This window comes from Pipra filicauda, unplaced genomic scaffold, assembly GCF_003945595.2.
Source record: "Pipra filicauda isolate LSUMZ 115617 unplaced genomic scaffold, ASM394559v2 scaffold65_size3143899_pilon, whole genome shotgun sequence".
In the NCBI taxonomy this organism is placed as follows: Eukaryota; Metazoa; Chordata; class Aves; order Passeriformes; family Pipridae; genus Pipra; species Pipra filicauda.
This window is the reverse complement of record NW_024104820.1, coordinates 484557-510214: the sequence shown is the minus strand read 5'-3', so window position 1 is coordinate 510214 and position 25658 is coordinate 484557. Positions and strand designations below refer to the sequence as shown.

The following is a 25658-nucleotide window of genomic DNA, read 5'->3' as shown; positions in this document are numbered from 1 at the left end:
TCCATTCCAATAAAAGAGAATAAAGGCACGTGACAGATGTGACACAAGGTAACATTTTAACATCCATCTTAACTTTTCTAGTAACTTTGTCATTGACCAATCTGCAAATATTTGCCATTTTTTTTCTGAACATAACAAACTAGGAATTGTTTTGAAAACATACTTGTATCTTTAAAGCCCTTTGAAATCTTTAATGACTTTGCTACAGAGGACAGTTTTCTCCTGTGTGGCCTACCTCTGCTCTCCCATATCCCAATCTCCATTGCCCAAAGATTTCCATCCTCAGACGCCTGTAGCCACAGGAAGCGGTTTCACTGATGTGCTGATCATCTCTCCTACAAAGCAGGTTCTCAGAAGCCATAAAGCCCTTTGATGTTGCAGAAATGTGCAAAAATGAAATTTTCCTGTTACTTCAAAGTGTTCTCAGTGAGTGTATTGGAACGCTCCAGCTACACGCTGGGGAAGAATTTTGCCTAACTGAGAAGGGACAGAGGAAAGGCCACCAGAAAACTCTTACGGGTTCACAGCCCTTACAAGCAGGATCCACTTTTAGCCTATGTATAGGCCAATGAAAAAAGGACCAAACCATATTCCAAGTAAGTTTTTCACTTCTATAAATTTTGCTCTTTGTCACCCCCAGCTCCTGGGAAATGTAGGCAAGCCCTTCATGAATCTACCTGCTCTGTAACATGTTGACCAGTTTTCTTGCCAAGAATCCCCAAACTGCCACAAAAGATGAGCTTTTGCCAGAGAAATATAACCATGACCTAGCTTTATTAAAAACAAGTATGATTTTTTGTCTGACAACCCTCATGAATAATTAATCTTGAAAACATTCACTTCAATTTCTAACTTAAATTCATCTTTCAGACAGTACATCTTAGTTTTGCTTTCTTTAACACACACAATTTCTTTCTCCAAACAAATATTCTCTTTCTTCGCAAGATTCTTCAAAATTATTGAATGACTTTGACATCTTATTCAACAACAAAAAAAGGGTTAGCCTTTCTAAGGACTAAAATCTTGCCTTAGATCGATTCTTCCGAATTTCTCCAAATCTTCTCTAGATTGTTAAGCTTTTCAAATGTATCCATTAGAACTGAAACTGCTGCTTCTACAGAGGAATATTAATCCTAATAGAGAAAGAGACAATGACATCTATAGGTTCATACCTCTAAGGACTGTGTAACTCTTCTGGTCCCTGTGTAAGCAGCTGACACCCACCCTGCATATCATTTTACTATTTTCTCTACTAAAGTAGGTACAGCCCAACTCACATTCAAGCATCATATTGTTACATTTTCTATTTCTTTGTTTGTTGAGGGAAATTGATAGCTCTACAAACTTAAATACTAAAATACTAAAAAGTATATTAAAAAGTAGAGGTAATGGTGAATGAGAAAAGTCTTATTTCACAGTAATCTGCCTGCTTTGCTTATGTAAGAAAGTTAAAATAATAACACAACTACATAAGAATACATTACAGAGATATCAAGTTGATTTGAATCTGTTTATTTACAGTTTCTTTGCTTTGTTGATTAATTTATCATAGACAAGCTGAGAAGGAAGGCAATATTCCCTGATCTAAGGAATCATACATAGCAAGTACATAGTAAGGGAATGATCTCAGGACAAAAGCAGATTACCCAGGACCTAAAGAAACAATAATGAACTTCAGGTATTTATATATTCTGAAAGTAGTTCTGCAATGTTTACTATGAGAAATAAATAACCTGGTTTTATTATAAGTAAATGAATTCAGTAGGAGGATAGAAGGGGGTGGGGATTTTCTTTTTTAATTAGTTCCAAGAGCCTTTTTAGGCATACTGTGAAAGATGTAAGGTGGATGGTCCTGTCTGGACCTGACGCCAGGGAACCTTTAGCAGCCAGGGATAGGAAAAATACAAAAATAAAGATGTATTCTCTCTGCCATGCGACAGCCTATTGAGTACAGGGGGACCCCCTGTACAAAGTCCAGGGGGTACGTCACAAATCAATCAAGAGAAAAGGTAACAACCCCACCCGGGTCAGAGAAATTACCTTTTTTAAGGTAAAAAACGGCGGTCACTGAATATGTAACAGCTTATGCAACCTAAAGGATACAAAAGGCACAATTTTCAAATGGTTGGTGTGCTTTCAGACCCACGTGGGTTTGGAACACCCAGCGTGCTGAAATAAAGACTTCTCGCTACACTTTCCTTATCCTGCAGGTATTTTTCTGCCATTTTTAAATTTAAAGAAAGGATTTTTCCAACATTTACCACTCCTTACAACAGAATATAAATGATAAGCAACACATTATAATCAATTTGCATCCATTGGAATTGCATGAGTACTATTTAATAAATATAATAATTTCTTCATTTGCGACACAAAACATAATCAAATTCCAACTCAGCTGCTGTTACTCTGGTCAGAACACTTACAGTGTCTGTGAATATGTTACAAGTCAATCATAAGTCAAAAGATGAAGTGATCTAAGGGCAAAAATATAGATTTATCAATGACAATAAGGCTGGACACAGCAATTACTCTGAGCAGCAATTGCTTAATTTTCTTTCTTTATCAGATTCTACAGTTGCACCATTTTTACTGGGTTCTTTGAAAATGCCCAAAGACACTGCATTTTGTGGACGTCGCAGACACTGTTCAACCCTGTTCAAGCCCTCCATACGTCATTTAACTTCTACACTCTCATCAGAATTTCAAAAGAGAAAGTCAATTCTTTATGTGCTGAAAGACTCAATAATAGTGGATGCAGAAAGACCTTATAAATAGCTTATATTTCTCCAGTTCTCTCTGGCCTTGCAGTCAGTAGAGATTACAAACCAATGAAGCAAAGCAAAAGCAATGGCAAGAGCAAGTTGGACAGTTTAAAGATGAGATGCTCTAGGGATATTGGGGATGCTCTGTGAAAACAATTACAATCCTTCCTATTTACATAAGGAGGGGCTGATCGCTGCTCAGGGTATCAGTCAGCAGGTGGTGAGCAATTGTACTGGGCATCACTTGTTTTTCTTGAGGTTTATTTCTCTCATTTTTTGTTATTTTCCTTTTCATTATAATAGTTGCCATTATTATTATTATTATTGTTGTTGTTATTGCTACTATCTTTGTCGTTGTTTTTGTTATTTACTTTGTTTCAATTACTAAACTGTTCTTATCTCAACCCATAAGTTTTACTTTTTTCCTGATTCTGATTTTTCCTCCTATCCCACTCTTTGCAGGGTGCAGGGAACGAGCGGCTACATGGAGTTAAACCAGCTGGAGTTAAACCACGACAAGAGTGATGAAAACGAAAGAGCAGCAAGTTTGACTTCCTATATGCAAGCCACCATGAGCACATGAAGAAGGTATATGGAAAAGCTTTGAAAAATGCAAAAAAACCAACAAAATCGCCACAGAATTGGGATGAAATACCAGGAGGATGCAATTCTAGCCTTCAGCAATCACAAGACTCTCTTTCTCATACAGATGTACACTTTTGTTTGCTTGTATATCTCTGCATAGCACAAGACTGCAATCTTGTTTTGTACTCCAAAACCCCTCACTGAACTCAAATCAAGTACATTAAAAATTTTCAGTCTCAGGATGGTAAGGAGTTTAATGCAGAATGAGAAGATACAGCCACACTGCAGAAAAAGTAAGAATGCCTCAAGTCCTTTCAAATACGTGTGGGAGAAAACATCTCCAGGCCCCACACCCAGTTAGCCTGATGCTGAGATAAGCAAGACACAACAGGACTGCATTTTAAAAAGTGTTCTATATAGTATTTAACAGCATTGATCCAGGCCATGTAACCCCTAAATAAAAATATGAATGGCATTCAACTATGTTTAGGAAGCTACAATTTATTTAAATCCACAGCCACAAGACCTTGTCATATCTCTGCCAGGACCACTGTCAAGTCCTAGCTTTATTGATATCTTTTTCTTGTGCAAATATCTCAATGCAGTACTAAAGCCATTTCTTTCTCATAGATGAATGAATAGCTATCACTCCAACAGCTTAACATTATTTCTAGAATCCCCAGGATCACTTTCGTTGTCCTCCCTTGAACTCTACCCAGATATTTCAAATCCACCTCACCATGGGGGCATCATACTTTAGCATCAGTCCTGATTCCATACAACCTCTGCTGACTGGATCATGCTCCTTCTACCCAGTGATGTTCTGACTGAATCTCCAAGGATATCACCTTGTTTGTCCCAGTGTTGCAATGACAGAAGCAAGTAACTAGGATGAATTCTACATTTTTCTAGTTTTCAAATCCAGCTCTCATCCTGTGATAAGCAACATTTGCCTTTCAGGTTCATAAACAGATTATTTTACATCTGACTATTAAAAATAAGTATTTTCGGATTTTGACCATTTAACCCAGACTCTGAAATCACTTCATAATTGTACTTGTTGAAAAATCACCAAGTTTCCTTTTACTTCTGGGATTATTTAACTTTGTATCCGTACAATTTACCAGCAAACATCTGTCTCACTGGAGTACCAATAAAAATAGTTCAAGTTTTTAACCAAGGAATAGCTGCTGGAGAAACTACTAAAAGCATCCCTATTTGAGATACTCCTTTGATAAAAACTACATCTTGATATCTGCCAGTCAGCCATCTGACATGTGCCTCACTGATCACAGACAATAAACCCTCTTTAAACAGTATGGTGGTCCAGATTCAGATATCTTGAGGAATTGGGATGAACACATCTTTCTGCTCCATTCCAATTTTTATATGTCCTAGTTGTAAATTTAAAAAGCCTAAATCCCAAATGGAAAATAAGGGTTTACTTATTTCAAAATTCAATATGCAAAACAGTGAGAAAAACTGGAAAGGACTGGATTAGGAACCGCATTCCATTGACTTGAAATAAGATTACATTGGCAGAAGTTACTTGGATTACAGCTAAAAAACTACATTTTTAATGATCATTTATTTTAAAAGCTTTATTATTTTTAACTCTGTTAGTCATTTACAATGGCCTCTTTCACCTTTCTGTGTCCATTGTTCATTCATGGCTAGGCTTTGCAAACGAAGATTTGGGAAGGCTCTATCCACATTTGCTACAGGCACGCTGGTGGCTTATGAGGCCAATACGTGACAGACAAATCCGATTGCAAAAGGCACAGCAGAAAGACTCCTTAGATGGTGTATTCTGCAATACACGGTTCTTTCTGCGTTGCCTTGTGTCCATTGTATTTAGATAGTAACTTACATTCAGAATCAATTTCATTCTATCAAATAAATGTTTTAAATTTTAGATTTTTAAAAAAATATTTTATATCAATGTTTTATCTCTGCTTCTATATCAGAAAGAATTTAAGAGTCTCTAGTACTGGGTTAGACCAAAGGTCCATCTGGGCTAGTGTTCTTTATCCAAGAATGGCCACAAGCATTAGTAGGAAGCAGTACGGACAGGGTAGATATATATGATACTTCCCCCATATATACATTCCTTGACTCCATACACCTGCATGCCGGTGTATTTCCTGAGCCTGGTCTGGTTTTTCTCATTCTGCAGTAGATTTTTCTTCTCAATGCTTGCCTTGTCCTTGAACTAATCTAAACTTTTTTTGTACTCACATAGTCTTCTAGTACAAAAATACATCATTTAATACTTTCCACAGCAACGGAAAGAAGCACTTCTTTCAGCTTGGTTTGATTGCTCTTCTGATGAGCTTCATTTGTTACTTCCTAGTTCTTGCATGAGAAGACAGACAGCAGTCATTCCCTGACTACACTCTCTGTGATGACTGTGCAGAACCTTCTAAACACCTTTGTGGATTCCTAAACATCTTTTGTCTATGCTGAAGACTCCTAAGCCTGAACTCATTCATTCCTCCAATTCAATTTAATCATTTTCTTGATTATTTTTCAGAACTTCTTCTTTTTTTTTTTTTTGAAGGTACCAGAACCAGAAACATTATTCAAAGTATGGGTGAAAAAGGGACTTCCACATATGTATAACCAAGGTTATTTCTTTTGTTTCCCATTGTCTTCCTATTTATTTCTAATGTATTAATTGCTCTTTCCACTATTATTAAGCACAGAGATTGTTTCTTCAGAGAAGTAGCTCATGAGAGGTAACGGTCAGTCCAGATGCCATTATTTTATAAATAAAAGCTATACATATGCATTTATCTGAACTTTCAACCACATTTTCCACTTCATTGCTCAGTTACTCTCGTAAAATCTTTCTGTATTCACATTCTACTCTTGCCCTACCTTGAGCAACTTAGAATTATCACAAATTTGTGTAATTCTTTGCCTATCCCCTTAACCAGGGGATATGACCATCACTTCTTAACAAAGACTGATTCTGTGCAGTGTAATTTTGCATTTCATTACAATTTGGTTACAGTTATACTACATTTAAGTTAATTGCTTAAAGTTTTGCAAGTAAGGCCTTTTAAAGGTCAAAATAAACACAGTACTGCCTAGAGTCATAATCTGCTCACATATAAGTACTTTAATCAGACCATAGCCATAATAACTGCTAATTTTTAAATTGCTAGTTAATTCTTCTCCTCTATCAGAGTAAAAATTGATATCTAGTTTCCCATATTGACTAAGGGACTGGTTTAAGAAGCTGTCGTCTGTTAAATTTATGAATTGTCCTCAGAGAGATTAAAGTTGGCAACTAAAATCTGCATTCAGTTATATAGTTTTCAATTATCCAAGTAGTTTCTTAATGAACATTTATTTAATTTTTAAGACTATTTCTTAGTATTCAAATTCCACTATTAAATTATTTTCTTAGTATTGGCCATAAAAAATTTAGAAGCAAAAATCTATTCTAGCAAGCTCTTGAACAATAACACTTTTGAAAAATGTAAGATACTTTACACCTCTTTCATCAAGGACAAGCCTACTTTGAATGATCTCATTTCCTTTAAGAAGGAAACAGAGTAAAAGTGACAGAGAGAAGCTGGCAGACAGTTGCTGTAGAATACTGATGAATGATACTTTGTTCATGCACTCTTTCTGCACAACCTTACATACATTCAGTTCAATGACACACAATGGTCATTTCTGTGTGTAAATGTTGATGTGAGGGTCTATAATAGACAAAAACAACATTGCTTTTAAAAACATACCACATTTTTTTTCACTATTCAGAGAGATCTTGCAGTATCAACATTTCTATTCTTAAAGTACATTTTCAAAGTAAAGTTTACATGCAGAAATGTCCTCTGAGTTCTACAAAGGGAAATCCATCCATGTTCTTGTGCTCTTCATATACATAAAAGCTGTTTATAGATTTCAGAACAAAAAAGCCTTGCTAGAATAAAATTATGATTTAGGGGTTCTAAATTGCCTTTTCAAGACAGCATAGCTTGTCACCATATTGACTATTAGCCCCTTTATCAATAGAATTAATTTATTTTCATTAAAGGCTACTTTTTAATATTCTGTCAAGCATATTCTCTCAACAAAGAAGTGGAGTAGGGAACTCTCCTTATCACTATTATCATTATTTCCATAATAGAATTCCAGTAAAATATACTGACTTAAGACTGAGCCAGGAAGTACAGGAAAGAAAAAAAAAAAAAGATTATTTAAAATGCTTTGATTTCCTTTGTGCTGACTTAAGAGTATTTCTAGTCAACCTGCCAAAGCTACAGATGTATGAGTGGGAAGTGTGGAAAGCATCTGTGTAGGAAAGCACAGACAAAGCAGAGATGTTGGCAAAACTCTGTATGAGACCAAGATTTTCAGGATACCAAAAAGAAATTTAGTTTAAAAGACTAAGGAGTCTTTATAGACCATTACTTCAAATTTAATCAAGGAAATACACAACAAAGAAAGGAAAAGGAAATAAGGCAAAAAGATTGATTATTCCTAGCCTTGGGGTAGCAGAATTCTTTTAAAATAACTATCATTAAAGAAAAGGGAACAATTTTTTAAAACTAGCAACTAACTTAAGAAGGGAGCACGCTACCCAAATTAGAACAAAAAAAAAATGCTGAGTGTCTAGGGGGACATCAAGGTTAACTGTTGATAAGAAAGATTAAATAGCTTTTAGTACAGTGCTGTTATCAAACCATACAAAAAGCATCTTAACACATAGCAAAGCATTACTTTATTCACCTACAGAGTTCAGGCTTCACTGTTTGCATTCAGAAAGCTATTAGCTGCAGAGGACTGCAAATTGCCAAGGTCATTTGGAGCAATGACTCTAACATAAATAAACTTTGCTTAGCAATTAAAAATATGTCTGCTTGTAGACAAGTGAGGGTTGCATGACTGCATATGAGCTTCAGTTTTCTTGGTGGAGTTGGCAATGGACAAAGGGAAGGACAGGGAAGACTCTGGTCTGTAGAATAGCCAAGTACTAGATCTTGGCAGTAAAAACACACAAGATACATGAGGAGATCTTGAGATATGTTCCTTCACACATTAAACCAGGAGCCTCTTTGGTTTTCATGTGCAATGTGTAACTGTAAAGTTACAGCCGATATTTCAAATCCAAGTGTCTGCCACCTATTCATTTTCTTTATTAATCCACATCAATTTAGCTGTGTGTCCAGTAGGACTGAAGGTGATCAGCACATTACTTTCCTCTAAAATTGAAAAGTTTCATGCCATTTCCAAAAAATTCTGTATAAAATTGATTTAACATGACACACATGCAGGTGCATGCCCCATATTCAAATTTTTCAAATAGGGACTCAGATCTGAATTCTGCTTTGGCTCTATGAAACTGTGTACTGACTATTCTGATTTCTCTCTCTTTCCTCTCTCCTCTCACCTAACTCCTCCAACTTTTTTTATGAAAAATTGGTCTGCAAGGTGAGACTTTTCCAGTGGCAGAGATACATAGGCAGAACAGATACATAGCATACATCTGCAACAAGTGCCTCACACAATAGACTGTCACGCACTCTGAGCGCAGTAGAAGGGTTGTCCTTGTTCTGCCATGAATAACTTTCAGAGTTGGAAGAGACCAACAGGTCAAAACCAAGATCTATGTCCTCATGGCTAGGTTTTGCAAATGACGATTTGAGAAGGATTCTATCCACGCTTGCTACAAGCACACTGATGGCTAAAAAGGCCAATGCAGGATAGACAAGTCTGGTTGCAAAAGGCACAGTGGAAAGTTTCCTTAGGTAGTATTGGCAAGAAACGGTTCTTTCTGCGTTGTCTTTTCTCCTCAAGAATGATTCTGCGTGTGTTCTCAAAGAAGCAGCACGGTGATGTATAGTGCATCTCCATGTCTCCCGACTGGAGGCCAGAGTAGACCAATGATGATGATGATCAGTATGGCCAAGGCTGAGATGTTGTTTCAGGGAGTCCTTGTATCTTCTCTTCGGGGCTCCTCTCTTGAGGCAGCCGGTGGCAAGTTCACCATAGAGCACAGTCTTAGGGAGGTGGTGGTCCTCCATCCTGGAGACATGCCCTGCCCAGCGCAGCTGTGTTCTCAGCAACATGGCCTCGATACTCAAGAACAGACACATTAGTCACGTAATCAGTCCAGTGGATGTTGAGGATTGTATGGAGGCAGCGTTGATGGAAGCATTCTAAGAGTCACAAGTGGTGGCGGTAAATGACCCATAATTCAGACCCATATAAAAGAGTAGATAGTACAATGGCTCTGTAAACACTGATCTTTGTACTTTTCTTCAGGTGTTTATTACACTAAACTCTTTTATGGAGTTTTCAGAAAGCTCTATATGCCTTTGCTAACCTGTTGTCTATCTCTCCGTCCATCTTACCATCCGAGGAGACGAGGTACCTAGGTAATTAAACTGCTGGACTGACTTGAGCTCTGATTCCCCAGTGATGATGTGGGGATGATGGAAGACTTCCTGAGGTGCAGGTTGGTAGAAAACTGTCTTCTTCAAACTGACTTCCAGCCCAAAAAGCTCAGCAGCCTCTGCAAAGCAAGATGTTAAACGCTGGAGAGCTGCTTCTGTGTGGGTGACGAGGGCGGCAGCGGCAGCATAAAGCAGCTCATGGACAAGATGGTTTAAGATCTTAGTGTGGGCCTTCAGTCCCCTTAGGTTGAATAGGCTTCCATTGGTACAATATCGGATGTAGATACCATTTTCTTCATCAAGGTCTGCCGTGGCCCTTTGGAGCATCATGCTGAAGAAGATTGTGAATAGGGTTGGTGCAAGAAAGCAGCCTTGTTTCACACCATTGGTTATTAGAAAGGGCTCAGAAAGTGCATTGCCATATCTGACTTGGCTGCGCTGATCCTCATGAAGTAAAATTATCATTTTGAGGAACTTGGGAGGACATCCTAATCGTTCCAAAATCTGCCACAGACCTTTTCTGTTCACAGTATCAAAAGCCTTGGCAAAATCAACAGTTATCAATGATAATAAGACTTTTAAAAAGATCTTTAATTTTTATACTCTTTCACATATTCCCATCAAGAAAGGAAATACCTGAACTTTACAAAAAGCTGTATGACAGGCAAGGAATTTCTCAAAGCCTGCATTCACCATACAATCCTTTTTCTCAATCTTTTATTATAATCTTTTATCATGCAAAGGACTGTAAATCCTTGTGACAAAAGTTGTCCCTTGGTATTTTCTATATTCTCCAAAATTTCCAACACGTCTACCATTATGCAGACTTTTATGTGCCCAGATTGAAAGAACTGAAAATAACTAACCAAGAGCCGTGAATAAATCCTTGGCACTCTGAAATCATAAATCTCATAATAAGGCCTATTAATGATCTATCAAATCAGGTATGGTAACCACAGAGAAGTAGTACAAAAGAATAAAGTCTATGTACTAAGTCAGAAAATATGCCCATTGATCCAAGAATTGCAAATTCAGAGACAGGTTGAAGATCAGCTCATTGCACAAATGATTCAATGAGTTGTGCTACCAGCAGAATGATGCTGAAAGGCTGAAAAATACCTGGAGGAAATACCTTAAGGGTCTGATGAAGATTAATTTAAGTAATTTTATTAATGATGTAGGGCTGTAAATAAGATTCTCTATGCCAAAATTATCAGGTTTGAGGTCTTCAGCAATAAGATGGAATTTAACATTACTTAATGCAAAAATATGCTCTTCAGAGAATTTCTGCTGCAAATTATAGATTTGATAGTTGGAAAAGGATGTAATTGCACATCCAAATCAATCACACAGTGGCTGCAGGCCAACAAAATAGCCCTGAAGAAAAGTAAATATAACCTTGAAATTAAGAAAGGTATTTTTAAAATCTCACTTACAATAGCATGAAAAACACTGTCATCCTCTGTATTTGAAAAAAAAAGTGAGGTCCCATCAGAACAGGCAAAGGCAGGACTTTGTGGAATAGTGGGACTTTTGCATAGACACGTAAAAACTACTTACTTTTTCAGCATCATATAACAAAAGTCTGATAATGACACCTCTCTCTAAACTTTTAACAGAGGCAGAAGTGCCATGCAAACAAAACAACAGTGCTCGCACACAGACATAGCCCTGCCATAAAGAATATTTTTTTGCAAATTGGATGAGGCTTTTAATCTGCAGGCAGTGAAGTTACAAAACTGTCTTCACAAAGAACAAATGAAAGCTATGATTAGACTAATATGGAGTTTGACATGGTTTTTGAGAATTTTGTATGATATACTTGTCCACAAAAGAGAAGACTAGAACTGATGACTCAAGACACTCCCTCTTGTACTTTTTCCAGTGTTTCCAAGTTACCACTTACAAAATTTACACACACAAGTAGCAACACCAGCAGCCATAATATTCAGTTGTTCTATCATTTTCATTATATCTTTAAGAGTTTTCCAAAGGCCCTCAGCAGCACTATCCCCATTTTGTGGAAGAGGAAACAGAAGTGAAGTAGCTTGCCACAGGCAACAAAGAATGCTATCAGCAAGGTCAGGAATAAAGAGCAGACCTCCCAAATCCAGGTGTAGTACAAACCAGTGATGGTTGATCCATGCATTCAATCGTGTCTAAGAGGAATTGTCTGACAAATAAGAAACACCTCAAGTAACACCTGGACAGACACTTAGGGTCAAAAATCTCAAAGCTTTCAAGATCAGGCTCAAAACATGCATGACAAGATTTTTGTGAGCAAATACTGATGACAGCTGAGGACCTGACTCAGTGGCCCTTACAGTGCAACGTTCATAACTAGAGCAGGTCAAAGTGCTCATTCAATAGGAGACACTTCCTAAATTCTTTTTCTTCTGTCCAGCCAGCCCTTGAAAACCAGTGAGAAGCGGGACTGAGTAAATGGCCCTGTTTCTGCACAGTATACATCTGAGACCAGAAACCAAACGCAGAGCAGAATACGCACGTGAATGAATGCCAGATCCACGGGATACATTTTAACAGCCAGCTTTATTAGTTTAACAGAGAAGGACTCTGTGCCTCAGTTCTCGACCCTCTCATTTTATTTGGAGTTCGTGTCAGAAAAGGTCGTGTTGCAAAATATAAACAAATTGCTCACATGGAGCAGATTTCCTTGGATTGTCAAAGTTCCTCATGCTGTTCTGAGCCATAGGAATATCTTTTCCTACAGACACAAGCCTTCCAGATAACTCCTGAGTCTCATTTATACCTGTGGAGTATACTCAATTCCCAAGTCTCATTTATACATATGGCATATACTTATATGCTGCTCCCAAAGAACAGCTAAATTTCTGGCTACCTGCCTTCCCTTCTGTATCTCATACACACACAGAGGATTGTGTGCATGTTCTGCTGATCCAGACACAAAAAAATCATGGTAAAATTCAAGTCTGCCATCTGACAGATGCAGTATGTCATCCCCAAAAGTTCAGAGCCAGTATATCAGATGCGATAGCTCTCACAGATATCTTAGTTATCTACTGTTAACATTTTGCAGCCTGGCTCACTGGTTATGCACCAAGCTTCCCTGTCAGGGGTCTCTGACCAGGCTAATTTTGCAGATGGCAATAACCACCTAATCAATCCATGTCTTTCTAAGTCCTAATGGAGCACCTGCACATCCAGACATGAATCTTCCTCCTGACATCCTCCGCGAACATAAATTACAAGTTTAGTGCACACACCAGACAAGTCTCAGTGACCCCTTGACAGGGCATACAGAGGTCATGCAACAATCTGATTTTCAGCACCCACTATTTCCAGCGTTCCTCTTTCTGAATTTTAAAGCCTGGAGTTGCAGTTAGTATCACTCTCAGGTCTCGCAGGAACACAACTTCAAAGCGATCACTCATTCCTAAGCCTAAGCAATGTTTCCATTAGGAAGTACTGCAGCATAACAGGAGCAGTTCTCTAGAATGAAACAGTTCTGAGGACATAAATTCCATATTTTACAGCAGGGGGGAGTAGATATGGTCTAGCTTACTCTGGTCCAATGGACTGGATACACTTTAGTGGTTGGAGTGCATCATTCACTTTAGTTTCATCTGTAATGGATCTACTTCATACGCTCCAAGAGAGTCTTGCAACACCAAGGAAGTTGTGGTCAGATGATAGGGAGATTAACTTGAAAACCAGTAAAATGCTAGTGGGGTCAAAGCCATCTTACTCTTGACTAATACCTTGTCTGTCAATTGCCATGGCCATGCAAGAACCCTTGCATGTACGTAAGGAATATCTGTGATATCTCAATTACCTTTGTACCACAGCCATCTCTTCAAAAATCTGCCATTCAAGACTCAGACAGGTTTTCTGGTTTGTAACAGAAAGGCTGGGAAGACAATGAGATGTCATGAATGAAGCCTGTTGATATCACAGGGGTTGACGGTCAGGTGCATAATTAATAAGCCTTTTTAACTCTAACTCTGTACATTCAAGCCAGCTATGTATAACCAAGGATGCAATGGGTTGGTCACTGCTTGGTAGGGCTGAGACACAGCTGTGACTAGAAATAGCACAAGGTTCTAAGCTCATTGATGGACTCTCTGGTCTCACTGATGACATGGTTCATCACTGCTCAGTAATGCATGCCAAGGCAAGGCACCTGTGAAACATAGTCTTGCCCGTGTTTAGATCCTTTCACTTGCCTGCTGTCAGCATCCCAGAGCCTTCCCAATTCTGTCACTGGATTTAGGTAACAACAGTTAATACTTCCCGATAAATTTCACAAGCTTGTCTCGTCTTTCTTCTAATGTATTTTATACTCCTAGACTTCCCTGGCTCCTACCTTAATGAATTTCACATTTTTGTTATAGGCCACATATTTGTTTTTCTTTTAAGTATGATGCCTGACAGCTACATTTCCTGCTCCTAATTCTTGCCTTATAAGAAACTGTACATAATCACATTCACTTCTGCAGCTGTATTGCTACCTGTGACTTTATAGGCTTATTCTACTTAATTTTTTTTTCCCAGTGACAACTCAATCCCTGTTTGTGTCTTCTCAGTATATTTTATATAAATTTTCAATATAGGCTGATCATTTAATCTCCAATCCCTCAATATTGTCAGAGCTTTCCATAACTTCTTGCCATCACCTTCATTGATAATTCTGCTTAATTTTCTATCACCACCAAGCTTTTTTAAGCCTTTCATCCAGTCCATTTCTGTTGAAAAGGAACCTGACTGCTGACTCAATTCAAGAGAGCAAGCCAGCTATTATCTGAGCCAGAAACACACAATGTACAGAAAGGAATGCTAAACAAAAGACAATGCCAAACAAGTGACCTCATTCAATGCCTGCTTCCCTTGCCCTGGTCAAGTCTACAGCTTGCTGGCAGAGGCAAACAAAACCTTTGGCCCTTCCCCTTGTGCTCAGCATTGCAGCCAAGGGCAGCCCAACCCACACCAGAGCAGGTCTCCCTGTTGAGCAGGCAAGAAAACATGAGAGATGAGACTGAGCCACCCTTCCAGATCCTCTGAATCCTTCTTTTTCCATCAGTGGTGCCTGAGGGAACAGCACAACTGAGTGGCTCCATCTCTGCAACAAAATGGTAGCCAATCTCATTCAAGATAAAAGGTGACAAAGTGCCTTTGTCCCACTAAATGACAAGAGGAGGGAGCAGGATCTCTGCTCAGTATTGGCACACTGAGGCACAGCCTGGAGACACCCAGACCTTGCTCTAATGAAGACTCTGGGTCTGGCCACAGTTTCCCCGTAAGAATATCCTCTCCTTTTCCCTCAGAGACCAGCTCTGCTGTGCCAAAACCCACTGCAGCCACACTATCTTCCTCAGCTACTTCCCCACTCACTGTTCTGGAAACTGGGAACAGCTATCCCATGATGCCAAACCCTACAAAAATCAGTTAACCCTGGCAACATAAGTCACAGAGTTTGGAGCATATTTCTCCTCAGGTGAGAAAAGGGTTAGATGGGCCAAACTGGGTATGAGTTCACTTTACACCATCGTTCTGTAGTGAAAAAAGGAGGAAGGAGATATAAAGCAGGGGCACAGCAGGACTGAAACTCAGAAAGGCTGAAAAAAGCCAGCCTTGAAGTTCAAAAAACCCACTTCTCAAATGATATTTTCTTCAGACTAGACTTTGAGAAAGTCCAGTGGAGACTGACATTCAAACTCTGCCTGTAGCTTGCTTAGTGAAATATTCAATATCTGCCCCTTTATATTTCTGAGGGACTGAACAGGGTCACTAATTACAAATTGAGAAAGGACAGGAAAGAAAGAAACTCAAGGCAGATCTTGAAAAAGAAAAAAAAAACAAAGAAAAAAACCCACAACCCTTCAATTATCCATTAAAATACTGTGTTTGCTAACAGCAAGACTATGTTGCTGTGAGCCAGACAAAGAATCAGAGAAAGAAGCCTTGAAAAAACCCACGAAAATACTTCTGTAGCTAAGTCATTATAGAGGAGAAGGGGTTAGCAAGCAATACTAAAGTCACTCTAATTTGCTTTTTGGAGGAGCAAGCACCTTATACTCTCAGATCTTTGTAGACACAAGCAGAAATGGCACATACAAACTTTTGCTACTTTCCTTCTTGTCTTAGGATGGTTAAAAATTTTAGTCATTAATTACACTTACTACAGTGCTGGTTTTGTCACAACTGATGTATCTACTGACAGCCTAAGGAAATCACAGACATATGTGCTAACATGCAAAAAAAAAAATAACTGAGTGCCACAGAGGACCAGATATCCCTGTTGTCAAGGTCAATGAAGCCTGTGAGCATCATAGGGGTGAGACATTCAAAACTCCAGGGATCAAGATTAAAGATGATATTAGCAGAAGCAGCAGAGCATCTTGTTCTTCAGCAAGAGGTTTAATGCTTAAAATGCTGCCCTAGCAACTGATGCACAGCCCAAAAGCATCAGGTAAGACAGAACTAAAAGGTAAAGTGATAGGCAGGTAATGGACAGTATAGTAAACCAAGGAAATTAGAAATTATATTTCCCTTGCAATCATTTAACTACTCAAAGATATCTAGGGGTGCTAACTCCTAGTTCTCAACTTCTTGGCTAATTAATTTTTTCCCATTCTAAAAGCTTCATTTTAATTAGCTCCCAAGTTGAGCTGCTATGAAGAGGTTTTATTTTCATTGTCTTTTTTCTATATGTAAAAAACAATTACTTCAAAAATATGCACTCATTAAAAATAATTAGTGATTTTTGATACTGCTAAAATAGGCAAGTGACACAGGAAAAATAAGTTGTTGGGGTTGTGTCATAATTTAGTTGCTTAGTATCACAACAGAAAAAAAAAAAAGAAACATATATTTAAATATCAGAAACCATCCAAGTAGATTAAGTCTTGAAGTCACGAGTGATTAAAGAGAAACTCAAATTCTTTAGTCAGACAATGGATAGGTGCTTACAACGGCTGTCACAAAACACTTTTCATAGTTGCCTTCATTACAGCTTTGAATTTTTCATTCCATAAGCTACAGCACAAAGAGCCATGCGTAACACAGTTGATACCATAGCAAAATGTGAAAATAGCATAACTGTCAATTCATTCCTCACATTTACATAGTTGGTTTAGCCTCCAATTAGGATGTTCAGAGTTATAAGTACGTACAGAAGTAAACTTTTATATCAATTTGTGTCTGTACCAAATGCATCTGTTGACAAGATAGCAATTACCATGGATTAAAAATGAAGTCCATGAAATGTTATGTTACATATTTGAAGATTATGTAGCAGTTTTTTAAATTACTGATGCCTTTGATATAAGCCTTGCCTTGAAATATGAATGTTGTTACCAAAAATAGAAAATGAAACCAGGGAGACAGAAATTTCCATCTTTTTCTTTTATATCTCCTAACTAGAAAATTCTATTTTATTATTATTTTAACCAGGCAAAACACAAGAAGTATTTTTCTAAACTGGATCAAACCTTTTGCTCATTAAGAAATACCACAGTCTTTATTGAACTGAAGTGTATCTCACATAAGGCAATTCATCAACCCAAATACAGGTTTAATCAAATACAGGTTCAACTTAAAATTTACCAGTGCCAGTGACATCAACAAATACAATGCCTTTGATTCTGGAGTTCAATGACACTGTTCTAATTAACACAAATATATGCTTTAGTTATTTCTCTGTAATTCTCAGCTTTGTTGCTGTTTTCTAAAGAGAAGCATGATAGAATATCCCTATCAAAATATTCAGGTTATCACTTGATTCAATTCTACTTAAAGTCTACAGTTTTGCAACCAATTTACATTTAGCATTCATTTCTCATGCATGAGTTGACCCACTTACACATGCAGTAAATCCATGCCTTTGGGGATTTTTCTGGATGGTTTGCTTTATTTCCACCACACAACTCATTTTATTTTGTCAATACAGTGAGTAAGGTTACAGTCATCCTGTCAAATTTATTTATTTAAATTAGAATCAGAAAGACTATATTACCCCCTGTGGAACTTCACTGAAAATTTTTTGAAACTTTGAGGTTACATAACTTTTGTAATCAACTAATTTCAGATGAAAACAGTGATACAGAAAAAATAGGCCACAGTTACAGCAACTTCTTCTGTAAACTTATAAAAGACTTCAGAAATCTTAAAAAAATATAATCAACCACATTAATATATATCATATTTTACATGCTTAAAAAAACTAGACAAAAGAGATCTTTCTAAGTAAGCCTATAGAATAAAGTCAGATGGAATAAGATCATTTAAGAAGCAGCTATACAGGCATCACATCAGCTTGCTTTGACTACCAGAGATACACTTTACCTAAAATATTTCCCCTTGCATCTCTGAAGACAGTTTCAGCTTCACATTTGAGAGGTTTCTTTGAGGTTACTTACCATCCTCACAGTGGGGCTGCTAAAAGGGAGCCTTCCCCACACAGAAATTGTCCCAAAGTCACATGTTATTCAAGTCCAAACAGACTTGTGTCTGACAGACAAGCACTTCCACTTTATACAATTTGCTAATGTGGAGTTTCTCTCTCATGTTAGTAGCTCACCTGAACTTCAGTATACATTTGGGGTTAGTGTTTCAACGGACTTACCCCAAAGGCCTATCTGAATTCACACATCTCATGTTATTCTGGGCAGTATGGGATATAATAGCCATTATAAATCCTTATTTTTAATGCTAGCAGTTTTTCCAAATGCAGTTGCCTCTCTTGGGCAGCGGTTTGTTTTCCAGCTTCTCAATGACAAAATGCTTCTGTGAAGAGTTATGCACCTTTCCACCTGTCTTACAAAGGAAGCAGCCTCATAACATCACTCTTTCTCCCACTGGACCAGGTAGTTGACCTTCAGCAGGTGAAGAATGTCACCTTTTTAGGGATATCTGTTTTACTACCCCCATGGAATATGGCCTAATACAACAGTTACACACTGATGCAAACTGAACATCCACATGCTCAGCAGACCTTTTACCATAGTCAAAGTTACCTAAATTATTCAATTCCACCTGTACTGACAGATTCATACATAATGATTGTAATGACTAAGTAAGATTCCAAAAAGTACCCTTCAACTTGGCATTTCGGGGTCTAAAAATAATGTTTCTTCCCTCATGTTGGGAGCTACTGTCATGTGTACCACGAAGGATTTAGAAAGAGAGACCAAGAAAGAGAATCTGAAAAACTTATGGGGACAGAAAAAGAAGACAGTGCCACCCCTGACGAATCATGAACACATTGTTCTGGATTCCCAGTAATCTTTTCCAGCTTCTCAACAAACAGCTGCAAAATTCCCTAGCAAAGGCTCTGTGCCCCTCTACCTCTAATGGAAGGCTCACACAGAAGATAATGGTTTACTCTAGGTGCTACTTACTGCATTAGCATAAGCACTTTAATCTCTGTGTTTTAGTTCTTCATCTAAATAAGGTCTGCATAAAAGGGGTTTCCAATACCTCCTCATTTCTTAGGCAACTCTGACAACAATGTAAATGAAAACCACTAAAGAAGTGAGAAAGAAGCTTTAGAAAAACTCCATGAAGAAGTTACAAGTTCCTTTTACAACATTTTATAGTGCATGGAATATCATACCATACAGTAAATAAACAATAAATGAAAGAAAATATTAGAAAGCTGAACATTTGGTGACTATTGTTCTACAGAGGGATCACAGCAGGAAGAAGTAACAAAGCACCATGCCGTTAAATAACTTCAGACTTTTTATTGAAAGCATAGGTAAAGAATTCATATACATAGGGATTAATTTAACACTGTCTTTTTTAACTTTGCATAATGCTTTGATAATGATCAGTAAAGAAAGATCTTTTTTTTCTTTTTTAATTAGAATACACACTGAGGTTTCAAATGCATTCTCAAAGGTTTCAATTTTTAGCACAGGTTCTATCTAAAATATTACTTACATTTCCACAGATTCATCATTTCTTAAGCATGAGTTCAGTCATTTTCACAAAATCACAGAATATGCCGAGTTGCAAGGGACCCACAAGGATCATTGAGTCCAACCCTTAGCGCTGCACAGGACCACTCCCAAGAGTCACACTACATGCCTGAGAGTATCATCCAAATGCTTCTTGAACTCTGTCAGGACCGTTTCCCTGGGGAGCCTGTTCCAGTGCTCAACCACCCTCTGAGGGAAGAACCTTTTTCTAATACCCAACCTAAACCTCCCCTAACGCAACTTCAGGCCATTCCCTCAGGTTCTGTCCCTGGTCACCAAAGAGAGGAGATCAGTGCCTACCCCTCCTCCTCCTCTCACAAGGAAGTGGTACAATGCAATGAGATCTCTCCTCAGTCTCCTCCAGGCTGAACAGATGAAGTGACCTCAGACACTCCTCATATGGCTTCCCTCTAATTTATGAAAGCTTACAAAATATGAAAGCTATATAAAAATCTGCAAGTACTACTCATGGTCATTAAAAAATAATGTGATTCTTTTGCTAAGTCATTTCTAAAGCATTTATTAGGACTCTATCTTTAAAGGTAGAATGATTTCTGCTTACTGAAAATGGGAAGTCAAAAAAACTTCAATACAGAAATATTAGAAAGTCAAAGGACCTGGGGCTTCTCAGAATTTCCATTTCTAGGTATCCGTACAAAGCAAGCTTGGAAGATCAATCCACAAAAGGAACAAGGTTGGATGTGAATCTATGGATGTGTGTTCACTGCAAAGGAGAGCGGTAGGAGCTCCACCTTCTTGCACAGATGCCCTCATATTAACAATAGGAACTACATATTCAACCTCCTTGTTTCCAGTCAGAAAAAAATGCTGTTGAAGGCAACTGATAGATGCTTAATCACATGAGTTATATGCAGCATGTTTGCAGTGCAGCTGTGTGGAATTAAGCCTACAGCATATCAAATAATGAATAGCTCTCAGAGTTGTAGTTCATGTTAAACTGTCAGAGGAATCAAGGGGAGCAGAAGGCAATCGGTACCATGGTGCATCCAGCCTAACCCATATGCCACGGACATGAAGCAATTCAGGCACTGGTCAGCAAGTGCTTTTCATCTATGTTAGTAGACACAATTGTCATACATGACTAAATGCTTATTTTTCAAGTGAAAAAACAACACCATAAAAGTCATGCTTAGGAATACAAGGACAGTCAAATAAAGAACGAATCACTTCAGAAGCAGTTAAAACCCCAGCGTTGCCCAGAACAGCATAAGCTCTTTTTGTATGCGATTTAACATGCTTACCCAGTCTCTTTGTTGATGGTTGGTTTGATGGGTGGTTGAAATGTAGACATTGATGTTGCTGTTATTTTTTCCTGTTCCCTATTCTTCTCCTTCTCTTCAATTCAATGGAGGAAAAAAAGCCATTGGAGACAAGTATCTGCAGGCTTTGCACTGCGAATCCTAGAAATGAAGCCCTGGGCCATGTTAACATCTTCTCTTGCCAATTTTCTCTACAATCTGTTTTAGCAATTTAAGAGATCATTTTGTGTTTGAGCAAGTAAACAGGTTGAACAGCTCTGCCAATAGCTTCCAAATAGGGAGCCATGGCTCATTGTCTGTTAAGGACAGTTTCTAATTTCAGATGTGCAGATGTGCACAACTGCAGTAGCAATATGTTTTGTGTTCTGCTTTAGTTGCTACTGAAGACATATTTTTATTACATTTGAGGTAGTATCCAATTCCTTATCATTTGTGCCTTTATCCAGATAACAGGTGTTTAGTTGATTCAAATTATGAGGGAAATCCTGCCCTCTGCTGCATCCCTGAAGCTGTATAATTTTAACTGGCGGTAGAATGTGACCCTTGATACTGAAAAGAAAAAAAAAAAAACACCATTCACCATATTTCATTAAAGACATTGAAAGACAATTAACAAACAGCTTTTCTCACTAAAATCCACATAAAACACTTTCAAAAATGCTTCAAGATTCTTATGCTCTCTCTCTGCAGCCAGTATAGGCTTCACTAATTTCAGTGAGGAGTTTAAGTCCCGATACAAGGGGGAGACACTCTCTTACCCTATAGGGGGGTGATTCAGTGACCTTCCCTTCACTAAACTCTACTGTCCTTCCAAACTTCTTCACCAAAATAGGGTATCTTGGAAACGTGCTTTTTAAAGCAGATTTAATCTGTTTTCTTATTTTCCTTCTTTGCATTATCATACAGTTTTCATTTCATATACAATCCAAACCTACTGGAAAAACGAGTCACATATAAATAAATGAATTGTGGTACTTCATTTTGCTAGTTCTCAAAGGCAAGAAGGGCACAGATGTGCCGTGCTTCTTGCTCCTACATGGCTTAATTTCATAACAGCATTAATATGGAAGTGAGAAATGCCTTTACATGGGCTCTCAAAGCAACCAGGGCAACCACTGTGAAAGCTTCCATGCATCCTTCGAGCCATACAACCAAGGCAGCAACCTCTACTATCCAAGCACTGGCCTTATCTTAATGAAAGCTTCTCACTCCAATTTGTACGGACACCTGTTTTCTTTTATACTTTGCAGACATTTACCAGGAACAGATTTAAGAAAGAGCAGCTTATTTCACCTAGGATAAAACATACTTCAACTCATATAGCTAGACATAAAAGTGCAGTGGCAGTAAGCTGCAGCTCATTGCTGCAAAACACTGAAAGTGTTCCATTTCCCTAAAGAAAATATTATTATATTGAGTTCCTACTTCCTCATTTAGCCAGTGTCATGACAAATCAATAATCTTTTGCCATCATCTTTAATTATTCTGTTCTTTTTGCCACCTTAATTTTTTCCTTGCAAAACCAGAGTGCAGTTAGCTTATTTGCAAAATCACCTATAAAAATACATGGTATGTTTTTCATTTTGAGAATATTCACATTCATATTGAAAATCTCTCAAAGTTCAAGACGAACAAAAACCACTGCAAGGTCCTTTAACAAAATTTACACATTTCTCTGTGTGAACAGTATATGTTTTTTGTAGTGACTACATATTCAATGCTAAAAGCATGTTGTACATCAGCAGAACTGGGCTTTTAATGACAAAAAAACCCATGAGATACTGGCGTACGTTTTATTCTTTTCTATGAAACTGCATTCTGGTCCTAATACTTCCATTGTGACATAAAATTAATTCCATAACTTCGGTCTAAGTCTTCAGAAGCAGGGTTGCTGGTGGTAAAATAGCAAACAAAATCCAACACCCTCTGCCAACCCACTCTCCTTCCACTCCTCCCATGATGCTTTTTCCTCACAAGGTTTATATTCATAGCATAAGAGATTCTTTAAAAAGTCAGAGAGCACTGTGTTAATATTAATGTATGATGTCAAACTTAATATCAGGACAAAAAACACAATATTTTAAAATTATTTATGCTAATTAACATCTATTATCATTAGTTTTATTTTTTTATTTATCTTTATCAAGAATATCTACACATTTAACTGTGCTCACTTACCCCTTCAATGAAGTTGTCACAATTTTGGTTCAAATAGGTTCTTTGAGAAGTATCTAATACTTCAAGGTGAAATCAAAACAAAACTGAAAATTGAATAGATATGTTAGTATTCTTCCATTTTTCTATATATGAAAAGTAAAATTAATCTAAAATTATTAAAGTGCTTACCTTTCAGTGTCTTGAAACCTTAATTAGATCCTTAGTCGATGACATATACTGCTTATCTGATAAATACAGAAACTACTCTGTGTGGAATGCATTTCTATAATACAGCGGTTTTCTAATTAGATTCAAGTTGTGGCCTATGCAGAATTATTTTTCTAGGATATAATGCTATAAATGAATTCATTATTTTAGCATAAGCAGAAATGAAATGCAACTTCTTTTATCATGCACATTTTAAAATTCCATTTTACACATCAAGATTAATTCTTTATCATAGACTTCCTTACTTGGAATCTGTCAGCTGCATACATAGAGAAGAGAAAACAACTCTGTATTGTTAAGATTGGATAGAACAAATCTAGATTGTTAAGACTGGGTGGTTAAAAATGAAGAGACAGGAGTGGTACATGCAATCACCAAGGAAAAAAACTGAAATAAAACCATTTTTCACATTTAAAAAAGCTATTTCTGAGACCGAAAAGTCAGATAGGTATCTTTGGTTCAGGAACCGGACAGTATCCTAAGTTGTGCTAGAAGAGAAACCCCCTTGATCCATTGAAACATAGAGATAGGAAGAAAGCTCTTTCCCATGTCACAAAACTACTTGTTTGTTTTTATCATCTCCTTTTCCCACAACAGAAAACCCAATACTCTTTGAACAAGAGAGAGATAAAGAGCATGCAAGTGAGCTGTGTCATCCTGTTCTGCAGTCTGATGGTGAGGGTACTGGGCTTGGGATATCTAATTAAATTTCTTGGCATGCCAGTATCCAAAACTGAGCACCACAGGCCTGCTGCAGGGTACTCGTCTCAACCTCTCCTAACAGAGCAGACCCGTGTGAGGGATTAAGTATTCATCAGAGCATTGCTCGTTTCATCTCCTTGATGCATTCCAGAGCTACCCCATGCAAAAGAATCACTCTTGCTTTAGAAACCTATATAGGTCACGAGAGGACCTCATTTAAGTTCCTGGTCTGAAGAAAAAATACAGCTGATTAAAACCAGGGACTTGCTGAAGTTTCCCAGATCCCAAATGGAAGTCTTAATGGCCATGCTTTTTGCCACTCTGAAGAATACATCTTCCCCTCTTACAAACCAGTAATTTCAGTTAACTCGGCGTGAACATAAGAGATGAGCTTTTGTTCTCATCTTATCTATGCACAGGAGCATTTGCACATCTCTTAAACTAACTGTCCTCTCCGTTGACCAAGGCTCCAGGAAATAAGCCCAAATTTTTCACCTCTAAGAGCAGCTGTGGACATCAAAATCTTAACTAGTCAATGCTTTGGCAAGAATGGTACATCTCCATTGCTGTGAAAAACTAGTATATTTCATTGATTTCTTTTTTCCAATAATATATCAACCTGAAAAAAGTTTTTTCTTTCAAGTAAATAAATTCCATCATTTTCTTCTGATTATACTTACATTGGGTGTTTCTGATGCCATGCTGTTATTTTATTACCACAGAGAATGATTCAAAAACATTTTCCCAAAATAATCCATGGGGACAAGTTCTTGTAGCAGAAGAATGATCAGGAGGAAAGCCAAGACAAGCTAATAGTATTGATTCTGTATCACTTCTAGCTCACACTAGTTCTTACCTATTTTATATATATCATAACTCGAACTACATACCACCCAATATTCCTTCATGCAGTGAGTTAAACATGTTATGAAGGAATACAACGCAAACAAATAACTTTCCTAGTGAAAGACAGTCAATAAGTCAGTAAAAATATAATTAAAAAAGAAAATAGTAAGTCAGAAAAGGTCCCATTTTTTAAAATCTGATTCCTGTAAGCTAATGAAACACATTAAGTTTTGCTATTTGCCATTTCTTTCTCATCTTGCAGAACATTGTCTTGCATGTATTTTCTTTTAAAACTCAGCATCAAAATTTTATCTGCTTTTAGAAAACTCCATCTTGCCAGTTATGCTATTTTTTTCAGTTTTACAGCCCCTGCTAAAAAAGAGACAAAACTGTATAACTTACATAATTTATATAGTTTATATGTAAATTAAATTTACAAAAGTATTCTTACTCACTGTCAAATCTATCAGAAAAGGAAAAAGTGTCAAACCATTTTAATAAAGAAAATACTTTGAGCATACTCGCTGAAAGCTGGAGAGGTGAACACACGTTTCCAATGTGCTGTACAAGTCCATGGTATACAGTTACACACACTTCAAAATCAGACATACACAAATTTATCACCAAAATCATATTCTTCACTCACACAGACTTCATCAGAAACACCAACAAACATACTTAAACACACTAGTTCTCCATCTACAATCACTTGAGGTAGCAGTC

The 25658-nt window shown here is 37.5% G+C and overlaps 1 protein-coding gene across 3 annotated transcripts in view; it reads right to left on the bottom strand.

Annotated features, from left to right (window-relative positions):
• The window catches only part of NEBL (nebulette), a 251660-nt gene that overhangs the window by 114718 nt on the left and 111284 nt on the right, over positions 1 to 25658 (bottom strand). Inside the window, exons 1-3 of one of the 3 annotated variants that reach the window (XM_039388523.1) lie at positions 23349 to 25654; positions 23181 to 23263; positions 20985 to 21551 (exon numbers count right to left, since the gene is read on the bottom strand). The exons of the other annotated variants lie outside the window; for them this stretch is intronic. The gene's annotated coding sequence lies outside the window, so the exon portion shown is untranslated. Of the gene's footprint in view, positions 1 to 20984; positions 21552 to 23180; positions 23264 to 23348; positions 25655 to 25658 lie in introns of those variants that run through there. 3 annotated transcript variants of the gene reach the window in all.